The sequence below is a fragment of the Aotus nancymaae genome, unplaced genomic scaffold (assembly GCF_030222135.1).
Source record: "Aotus nancymaae isolate 86718 unplaced genomic scaffold, 86718_ANA_hifiasm-v0.15.2.pri h1tg000049l, whole genome shotgun sequence".
Classification (NCBI taxonomy): Eukaryota; Metazoa; Chordata; class Mammalia; order Primates; family Aotidae; genus Aotus; species Aotus nancymaae.
The window spans coordinates 29,816,886-29,827,362 of record NW_026988463.1 but is presented as its reverse complement, the minus strand read 5'-3'; the positions used below and the strand labels follow the sequence as shown (position 1 = coordinate 29,827,362).

Sequence of the window (10,477 nt, the reverse complement as noted above, 5' to 3'; positions counted from 1 at the left end):
TAAAATTACACATCAATATCCTTGATGAACATAGATGCATCCACATTCACAATCATCCACAAAGTAGTTGCAAATAAAATTCAGAAGCACTTTAAAAGGATCATTTATTTATTTATTTATTTATTTATTTATTTATTTATTTATTTTTTTGAGAGAGAGAATAGGAAAGAGGAAAAAGGAAGAGAAAGAGAGAGAGAGAATGGGGAGGAGGGAGAAGGAAAAGAAAGAGGGAGAGAGAATGGGAGTATTGCTTTCTTGCCCAGGCTAGAATGCAATTTAGTAATGGGTATTGAAAACCTCTTTTATACTGATAATTATACTTAATGATGTAGTCAGGAAGGAATAAGGGAAGAAGATAACAAACAAACAGCCAACCAATATTTCATTTAAACCTATGAAATGCTATGCGATTACTGAGGAGTGATTTATTTCCAATTATATAGTCACCTTTGGAATAGGTGTGAGGTGGTAATGTATGTTTTGTGTATTTGAAGTGGAGAGTTCTATAAATGTTTATTAAGTTTACTTGTTCCGGGTCTGAGTTCAAGTTCTGAATATCCTTGTTAATTTTCTATCTCGTTGATCTATAGAATGGTTAGCTCTTCTTGTTGCATTGATCCTTTTGCCATTATGTAATGTCATTCCTCGCCTCTTTTGATCTTTGTTGCTTTAAAGTCTACTTTATCAGAGGCAAGAATTGCATCTCCTGTTTTTTGTTTATTAGTTTATTTTTACTCTCTGTTTGATTGGTAAATCTTCCTCCTTCTCTCTGAGTCTTTGTGTATTGTTGCATGTAAGATGGGCCCGGATGCAGCATACCGATGGGTTTTGGCTTTTTATCCAATTAAAATATATATAGGTTTAATACCGGCATTTGATGCTAGCTGGCTGTTTTGCCCATTAGTTGATGTAAATTTTTTATTGTGTTAAAGTTCTTTGCTTTTTGATATATTTTTGGAAAGGCTGATATTGGTTGTTCCTTTATATGTATAGTGCTTCTTTCAGAAGCTCTTGTAAAGCAGGGCTGGTGGTGGTGAACTCTCTAAGTACTTGTTTGTTCGCAAAAGATTTAATTTTTCCTTCGCTCATAAAGCTTAGTTTGGCTGGATAGGAAATTCTGGGTTGAAAGTTCTTTTCTTTAAGGATGTTAAATATTGGTCCCCACTCTTTTCTGGCTTGTAGGGTTTCTGCTGAGAGATCTGCTGTAAGTCTGATAGGTTTCCCTTTATGGGTAACCTGACCTTTCTCTCTGGCTGCCCTTAGTATTTTCTCCTTCATTTCAACCCTAATAAATCTGGCGATTATGTGCCTTGGGGTTGGTCTTCTTGAAGAATATCTTTGTGGTGTTCTCTGTATTACCTGGAGTTGAATATTACCCTGCCTTGCCAGGTTGGGAAAATTTTCCTGAATGATATCCTGAAGAGTATTTTCCAACTTGGATTCATTCTCTTCATCACATTCAGGTACACCTATCAAACGTAAATTAGGTCTTTTCACATAGTCCCATATTTCCTGGAGACTTTGCTCATTCCTTTTCATCCTTTTTTCTGCATTCTTGTTTTCTCGTTTCATTTCACTGAGCTGGTCCTCGACTTCTGATATCCTTCCTTCTGCTTGATCAATTCGACTGTTTAAACTTGTGCATGCTTCGCGAAGTTCTCGTGTTGTGTTTTTCAGCTCCATCAATTCACTTATATTCTTCTCTAAATTGTCCATTCTCGTTAACAGTTCGTCAAACCTTTTTTCAAGGTTCTTAGTTTCTTTACATTGGGTTAGAACAAGTTCTTTTAATTCACAGAAGTTTCTTATCACCCACGTTTTGAAACCTGCTTCTGTTATTGGAACACACGTGTAATCTATTAAGCCTTGTTCCGTTACTGATGAGGAATTGCAATCCCCTGTAGAGGGAGAGGCATTCTGATTTTGAGTATTCTCTACCTTTTTACGCTGGTTTCTTCCCTTCATTATATATTTGTCCGTCTGTCGTCTTTATAATTACCGGCTTTCTAACTGGGTCTCTGACGTCCAACTTGTTGATTCCCTGCGCCGAGATCTGAGCAATCCACTGAGCCGGCCAAAACAGCGGTGTTAAGATTGATGGTGCTTTTCTGCCCGGGAATCTCCGGACTCTGCACCAAGAACTGGCATGCTAAGGCACCAGCAAAACCACCACGCCGGCCACAAGAGTCGCCCTGGCGACCCGTGGGGCTCCTCCACTGGGAATCTCCTGGTCCGTGAGCAACAAATATTCGTCTGAAAGTGTGGCGTCCTCTCGTTCTTTGCGCTTTCACTGGGAGGTACGTGCCCGAGCTGCTAATCATCAGCCATCTTGGATCTCTCTCCTATTTTGATCAGGTTGGATATATTTCTGGATGCAAGAATATTTTAATATGTGGAAATCAATAAATACCATACACCTTATTTACACAAACAAAAGATAAAAAATTATGACTATTTTTATGCATGCCTAATATTTTATTTTAACAAAATTTAAAATCAATTCCTAATAAAATTTATGACAAATTGTGTATAGAAAGAATATACCAAGGGCCGGGCATGGTGGCTCACGCCTGTAATCACAGCACTTTGGGAGGCCGAGGTGGGTGGATCACGAGGTCAAGAGATTGAGACCATCCTGGTCAACATGGTGAAACTCCATCTCTACTAAAAAAATACAAAAAATTAGCTGGGCAGGGTGGCGTGTGCCTGTAATCCCAGCTACTCGGGAGGCTGAGGCAGGAGAATTGCCTGAACCCAGGAGGCGGAGGTTGCGGTGAGCCGAGATCGTGCCATTGCACTCCAGCCTGGGTAACAAGAGCGAAACTCTGTCTCAAAAAAAAAAAAAAAAAAAAAAGAAAGAAAGAAAGAATAAACCTCCCAATAAAAGGATACATTCTTTATTAGCTACATGACAATCCGATAGCTAAAATTATAGTCAATGGTGAAACAGTGGAAACTTTTGCTCTAAGGTTTATTATAAGATAAAGATGACCACTCTCACTACTTCTTTAAACATAGCACTGGATATCCTACTCAGGATGTTAGAAAAGAGAAAAAAAGAGCATTTAAATGAAAAAGAACAAGGTCTTATTTTCATGGATATTAACACTCAGGTTTTTACCAATTAAACAGCATGGGCTGAGAGTGGTGGCTCATGCCTGTAATTCCAGCACTTTCGGAGGCCGAGGCAGATGGATCACAAGGTCAGGAATTCGATACCAGCCTGACCAACATGGTAAAACCCTGTCTCTACTAAAAATACAAAAAATAGTTGGATGTAGTGGCACACGCCAGTAGTCCCAGTTACTCAGGAGGTTGAGGCAGGAGAACCACTTGAACCCTGGAGGTGAAGGTTGTAGTGAGCTGAGATCACACCATTGCACTCTAGCCTGGGCAATAGAGTGAGACTCTGTCTCAAAAACAAAAAAAAAATAAAAATAAACAGCATGAAAGCTGGTACCATCCAGCAATCAAAGAAACTGTTTCTGAGGACATAAGACCTTAGGGACATCAATTATTAAGGGCTACATGAAAGCAGAAATGTTCCTGGATGTTTTCATTGTCTAGACATAAAGTTTAAAAGGATCAGCCCCAGCAAGTAAAGGCACATCCCTGACTACTGTGGATAATGAGCTTTTCACCCAAAGCAGAGATGTGAAACCTGAAAGATGTAAAAGACCCCCCAAGTACTCCATACTTGGACTAAGAAAAAACTCCCACAAAGTCACTCTCACAAAGCTGAAGCACCATCTGTTGCTGAGTAATCAGGTCATCATTTGTGTATTTGAGATACTGGCCTGTAGGGCTTCAGTTGACATGAGTCCAATAATTTTAAGTGTAAAATGCCTAAACTATCACAATCTTTAGGTAGATATTTGAGGACCTTAACACTTAAATTGCTTGGAGAAATGTCACACCGAACGCATGGCTGGGAATTGAGGTTTTCTCCAATGTTCTTAGTGGCACCTTGGTAACCCAATGATTATCCTCCCTTATGCCTCCACATCCACATCTGCAAAAAAAGGCGCTAGGGAGGGTGATATTTTCACGAAGCCTCAGCCCATGGTCTCTCCTTGCAAGCCATGAATGCATGCAACCCCAGGCCAGGTGGTGAATGTCTTTCAAAGGCAGCTGAACTTGCACTCTGGTTAGAGAGAGCACAGGGCAGCAGTACAATGGACAGCGTCTGGAACCTCAGATCAGTTCCCACGGCCACCTAAGAAAGTAGGCAGACCCAGGGGCTGGAGGAGGCACGGATGCTCTGAAAAGACCCCGGGTGACTCTCAAGATCCTCTCCTGACTCAATCCCCTTGAAGAGGGTTTGGCACGGAATCAGTGGCCAGCAAAGCTTGGCATACCCTCCGCCTCAGTCTCAATCTGGGATTGTCGCCTGGAGCCCCGCCACCCACCTTCTGGAACCGGTGACAAGAATACAACTACCAGCATGCCCCGCGAGGTGTGCACTGCTTTCCCCTCCCCCAGAACTGCGAGCCCCATTTAATTTGTACCCCATTTACTTTTTTCTGTCGCTCTCCTTTTCTCAGACTCAATCATTCCACAGGCCTGTAAGGCTCTGTTCATTTTTCTTAGACTTTTTTAAAAACTTCTATTAGATAGAAATAATTTCTCCTTTTCTTTTTTTTTCTTTTTTTTGAGACAGTCTCGCTTCGTCGCCAGGTGCCAGGCTGGAGCGCAATGGCGCAATCTCGGCTCAATGCAACCACAACCTCCCGGGTTCAGGCAATTCTCCTGTCTCAGCCTCCCGAGTAACTGGGACTACTGGCGCGCGCCACCACGCCCAGCTAATTTTTGTACTTTTAGTAGAGACGGGGTTTCACCATGTTGGTCAGGATGGTCTCGATCTCTAGACCTTGTGATCCGCCCACCTCGGCCTCCCAAAGTGCTGGGATTACAGGCGCAAGCCACCGCGGCCGACCCTATTGCTGTGTCTTTTGTTTCTGACCTATAAATAAGCTGAAAATTATTATTTTTATGGCTTATTTTTCTATTTGGCTATTTTTTATTTCTCTGCTGAGGTCCCACATCCGTTCATTTATGAGAAGAGTTTCCTGGCCAGGCGCGGTGGTTCACGCCTGTAATCCCAGCGCTTGGGAGGCCAAGGCGGGCAGATCGTGAGGTCAAGAAATCAAGACCATCCTGGCCAACATGGTGAAACCCCGTCTCTACTAAAAATACAAAAAATTAGCCGGGCGAGGTTGCTTATGCTTGTAGTCCCAGTTATTCAGAAGGCTGAGGCAGGGGAATTGCTTGAACCCGGGAGGTGGAAGTTGTAGTGAGCCAAGATCACACCACTGTACTCCAGCCTGGCAACAGAGCAAGACACTGTCAAAAAAAAAAAAGAAAAAAAATATATTTTCCTTTGTCTCCACGAGGATACTTATAATAACTGCCTTCAAATACTTGTCTGCTGGTTACATCTCAGACATTTTGGAGATGTCTACTGCCTGCTTTTTATCTTGTGCATGTATTACACTTTTATGTGTCTTCATGCATCTCCAGAATTTGAAAATTGTGCACTAGAGACTGTATAAAAGAGTTATAGAGACTGTGGATTCCATTGTGTCCCTTTGAAGAGTATTGGTTTTCAAAGCAGGTGTTGGATTGGGCTGGATTCTAACTTCAATGCTTATCTCTCCTATGGAGGGCACAGCTGAAATCCTCATTCACTTCTTATACACACATATCTCATATATGTCTTATATATGTCTTTTTAATGATATATACTGCTTTATCCAGGATCCATCATTTTTCTCTGTGAGAGTGTTAGTTCAGCTAGCTACTTTACCATTAGTGGAAGCCAGAACCCCGGTTTTGATTTTTTTGATGTAGTATAAATGAAATTGTATAGTATGGATAATTTACATCGATTTTTTAAATACAAGATTGTATTTGTGATATTCATTTATGCTACTGCAGATATCTACAGTACGATTCTTTTAAAAAGTTCTTTTTAACATTGTGATAAAATATACATAAAATTAACTATTTTAACAATTTTTTAATGTGCAGGTCAGAGGAATTAATCACACTCACATTGTTCTGCAACCATTATCCACATTCATAAGTAATTTTATTTATTTGCAAAGCTGAAACTCTGCTCCTGTTAAACAACAGCCCCTCTTTACCTTCTTTTGGCCTGTGGGAACTACTTTTCTACTCTCTGTTTCTGCGAATAGAACTATCAAATGTACCTCATATGAGTGAAACTATACAATATAGATAAAAATTATGAGGAAAAATAAAACACACTGTATAACATGTTTATTCATTTAAATAAAAAAGTCAGTAGTACATGGGAATTATATAGAAATATGGATAAAAAAGAAAAAGCAGTTAGAAGGGTGTGTTAAGTTTATTACTATGGTGTCTCAAGTTCCGAAGCAGTGTGGCCCCTGCCACAGACACAGAGTTAATCATGGTACAGCTGGGATTCCAGTGCAACTGTCTGACTCCCAAAGCCCATGCTCAGCTCAAACATCACTGAGCCCTGAGGCGCTCTGCCCCTGCCAGCCCAGGCACTCAGTGGGCCTGAGATTCACCACAGCCTGTTCATGGTCTTGAGGATTTTGCAGGCCTACTGGGATGGAGGCTCAGCTCACAGAACAATTAGAAGCTTCAGGAAACAGTGGCAGCTGTAGTTATACCAAAGTGAGTCAAGGAATGAGCCACACTCTGAGGTTGAATTATGAGTCCTTTATTTTAGCTGGTGACAGAGAGGTGGCTAACACCTAAAATTCTCTTGGCCCAGTAGAAAGAGTTAAGGGGTTTCTTATACCCTAGTTTGAAAAGGGAGGGAGGAACCTACCTGAAGCAATTTTTTCACAGAAGCAGAGTAAGCAAAAAGTTAAAAGATAAACTGGTACATGAGAAATAAAACAGAACCAGGTGCAAGGGGTAAAGCTGTCATGAAAGTCATACAACTTATACATAATGGGGGCTCTGGGTACCTGACAGCACCTGCATTCCCAGGCTCTGCTGGTGTCGCTTAACTCGGCCTCTTATCAGCAAATGCACCCTGGGTGTGCCTGGTGTCACCCTTCCCCAGCTACCTACTACAGTTACATACTTAATGAGGGAAATAACTAAAAGGAAGAAGCTAAGATGGAGTTTTTCCAGCTCAAGAAGCTAACATGAAGCCTGAACAGCTCTCAGCTAAGAAAGAGAGGGTCCATTTAAGCTAACAAAAAGCAGGTTATCACACTGTGAGGCTGCCAGGAGCCACACCTCAGGCTTCCCACTGCCTGCCCAAAGGTCCTCATGCAGCTGGGGCTAATGTTGACCATGGAGCCACAGCCACAAGCTCTCTGACACTGGCCACAAGATAGTCTTCTCCTACTCTCTGCTAATCTGCCAGGCTCTCACCTTTTATTCTGTGTCACACTTGATGGACTGGAACCAGACCCCAATTTCCTCCTGAGTCAGAAGATGACAATCATCTCATCACTGAAGCAGCTGCAGTTTTTGGAAAACTTTCATCTGGAGACAAAAGAAATGGCAAAATTCTGACAGGCTCTGGGTGGAAGATAACAGGAAACTTGTGGGGAAGGGAGGGAGCAGGGGTGAGCCTCTGGGGCTCTTCTATGAAGGGGTCCCACTCTCCCCTCCAGCCCCAACCTATTCTCAGAATTGGATATAAATAGTTCCTCATCTAGCAGTTTATCATTGATTTTAGTCCCCTAATTAAACCCTCCATTGGAACAGGTTTCTTCCTTCTCTGTGTATCAAACCTTCTGCATAAATCTAAGATGCAGATGATGGCACCAGAGAGTGTCATCTTCAGGGTGGTGTCTGACTTTCACAACTTCATCCTCCCACAAAGTGAGGGCCCAGTTGCTCACCTTCCTCTTTTATTAGTGTTGATTTTATCTTCCTAGAAGGTAGACAGCCAAGATCCATCAGAAAGTCTCTCTGGCCCATGACTAACCCTCATCCTTTATACTTCCCATGCTGCACCACGACCAGGACCACCAGGGTCAGGACATGTGCATAAAACAGGACATGGGGCCGGGTGAGGTGGCTCATGTCTCTAATCCCAGCACTTTGGGAGGCTGAGATGGGTAGATCACAAGGTCAGGAGTTCAAGCCTGGACAAGATGGTGAAAACCCATCTCTACTAAAAATACAAAAATTAGCTGGGTGTGGTGGCATGCGCCTATAATCCCAGCTACTCAGGAGGCTGAGGCAGAGAACTGCTTAAACCTAGGAGGCAGAGGTTGTAGTGAGCCAAGATCACACCACTGCACTCCAGCTTGGGTGACAGAGTGAGACTCTGTCTCAAAAAAAAAAAAGAGGAAATAGGATATGGACCTGCATCAGGTTATGAGCTCTACCTAAGGGACCCTGAGGCTCAGTGATCTTTTGCCCTGATTCTCTGTGATGATAGACCAGAAAACTGAGGGCTTGGAAACAAAAAAGGTACTCAATGATTAGAAACCGCCTGTCTTAGGAGAGGCCCAATTTCTGTCTTCTCCAATGCATACCACCTAAGGCAGAGGCTGAGACTCAGCTCTGCAGCTTCACTACTCAAAGTGCTTGCATCCATCACTCATAGATAAGATAAACCTGACACTCCCATTCACAGGGCGATCAGGTAGGCTCTCAGGAATGAACGTTTGCTGAGTACTGCAATCTCAGAGCTCAGTCTAGGACTCTGTCCTCACGAGCTTCAGAATCCTGGTTCCCAAACTGCCTGTCTGCCCAAGTCTCACACACACTCATATAATTCCCTATGGCAATTTCCAGCTTCTGCAGTCAGTGAGAAGTATGCCCAGAGAGGGCACAGCACCCTATGCCATCAAGGTGGTAGCAGTGATGAGCACCAATTCTCAGCCTCCCACACAAGGCCTGCTCTTTGAACTCTCACCAACCCATAGCTCCATGACCCCCTTCTCAAGTTTCCCACTTGGAGCAGCCAAGAACCCTCAGCCTTCTTACCTGGAATTCATTTTCTCCTTTTTTACACAGCTGGCCTGCAAAGACACCAAGCACCCCCCAGTTACCTCTATAGTGGTATTTTAATAAGTCACAAAGTCAAGTTGTTCCCAGCTTCACTCTTCCCCAAATCCACTGTGAGCCCAGCTCTCCCAGTCTCTTTCTCTGGTCTCTCTAATGAAGGCATTCCAAGCACTGTGGCCACAGAAGTGCAGGGCCAGAGGAGGAAGACACCCTGCCTCTTGATGTGGAGAACTTCAGCTGGGAAAGAGGAGTCCTGTCATTTACCCTCTGAAGCCCCTCCCTGCCACAGGTCACTCACCTTCAGCAGCAGCACCATCTGGACTCTCTAAAATGGTCCCTACCTAACAGCATCAGAAACAGGGTTAGTGAGACTGTGCTTCCCTCACCAAGTTATACCCCAGAACCCGACCTCATATTGTGGATAACTGCCCAAGTCAGCTGGTACAAAGCTTCCTCCATATCCAGTGAGCCCTGATTCTAGATTTACTCCCAGCTCCAGCACTCACTGTCGGTGTCACCTTGGGCACGCAGCTGGGCGTCCCTGAGACTTTCTCATCTGGGAAGTGTGATGGAGACACCTTCCTCACAGGCCCTCCTGTGGACTCAGTTGCATGCAGCTATCACCACTGTTCTCACCATCATCACCCTCAGGAAGACGCAGGCACAATAACTCTCAAATTTCCTTCCTCTGTTGGACCTTATCATGACCCTCTGAGACCTGCACAAGAGGCTTCCTGCATTTGCCCAGCTGCCTTTATGCCACACACCAGCATCACCACTGGCCAGGGGCTCATCCTCTGGACTCTATGTGTGTCCACATCCCCATACAGACCCAATGTTGGTGGAAAAAGTACATGATGTCTTGGTAGGCCTGGTTGAGCAGTGCCAGCTTGTCCCAGTTTCACTGGAATTGCTATGCCACAAGCCAGGTTAGAGGCTATGCCAAGACTTTACCTCCCTGATGATCCACCAAGGGAGATTCCCACACAGAACTCTGCCTTTATCCACTCCTGTCAGTTGATATGCCAATAAAATCACACCCATGCCCCACCCACCAGCTGCCAGCCTCCAGTGTGTCTGATACCCAGGGCTGATCACACCCACCTTTGGAAGGCTGCTGAGATCCAGGAGGACATAAACAGATCTTTGGCTCAGATGGGTTGCTTTAACCTTGTATCCTGGGCCATCTCCTCTGGCTTTCAGAAGATCCCTTCCAGCCTCAGAGTGCCAAGCGGTGACCCTAGTGGCTTCTCCATGGGGGCCGAATCTCACCCACTCTCCATTGCCAAGTCTCCTGCTCAGCCTTCCTCACTTTGCCAGAACAAGCCTGGCTTAAAAGACATGACTAGATCCTGTGCATTTCTCTTTGTGGTGTCCAAAGAAAGAGAATAAGTTCCATTTTTTTTTGAACTTAACCAACAATCTATTTATTGTAAAGATGTCCAGGATGCAAGAGATCTCCACACACCCACCCCAAAGGCCTCAGCCCTTGCGTTAGTGC

At 43.9% G+C, this 10,477-nt stretch overlaps 1 long non-coding RNA gene across 1 annotated transcript; it reads right to left on the bottom strand.

Moving 5' to 3' along the window:
* Positions 1 to 706: 706 nt before the first annotated feature.
* Positions 707 to 8,055, bottom strand: LOC135269053 (uncharacterized). The gene is made up of 2 exons (XR_010337402.1): positions 7,384 to 8,055; positions 707 to 2,368 (listed from the first exon to the last, which is right to left on the bottom strand). It is a non-coding gene; the product is annotated as an uncharacterized LOC135269053 (long non-coding RNA).
* Positions 8,056 to 10,477: the final 2,422 nt, after the last annotated feature.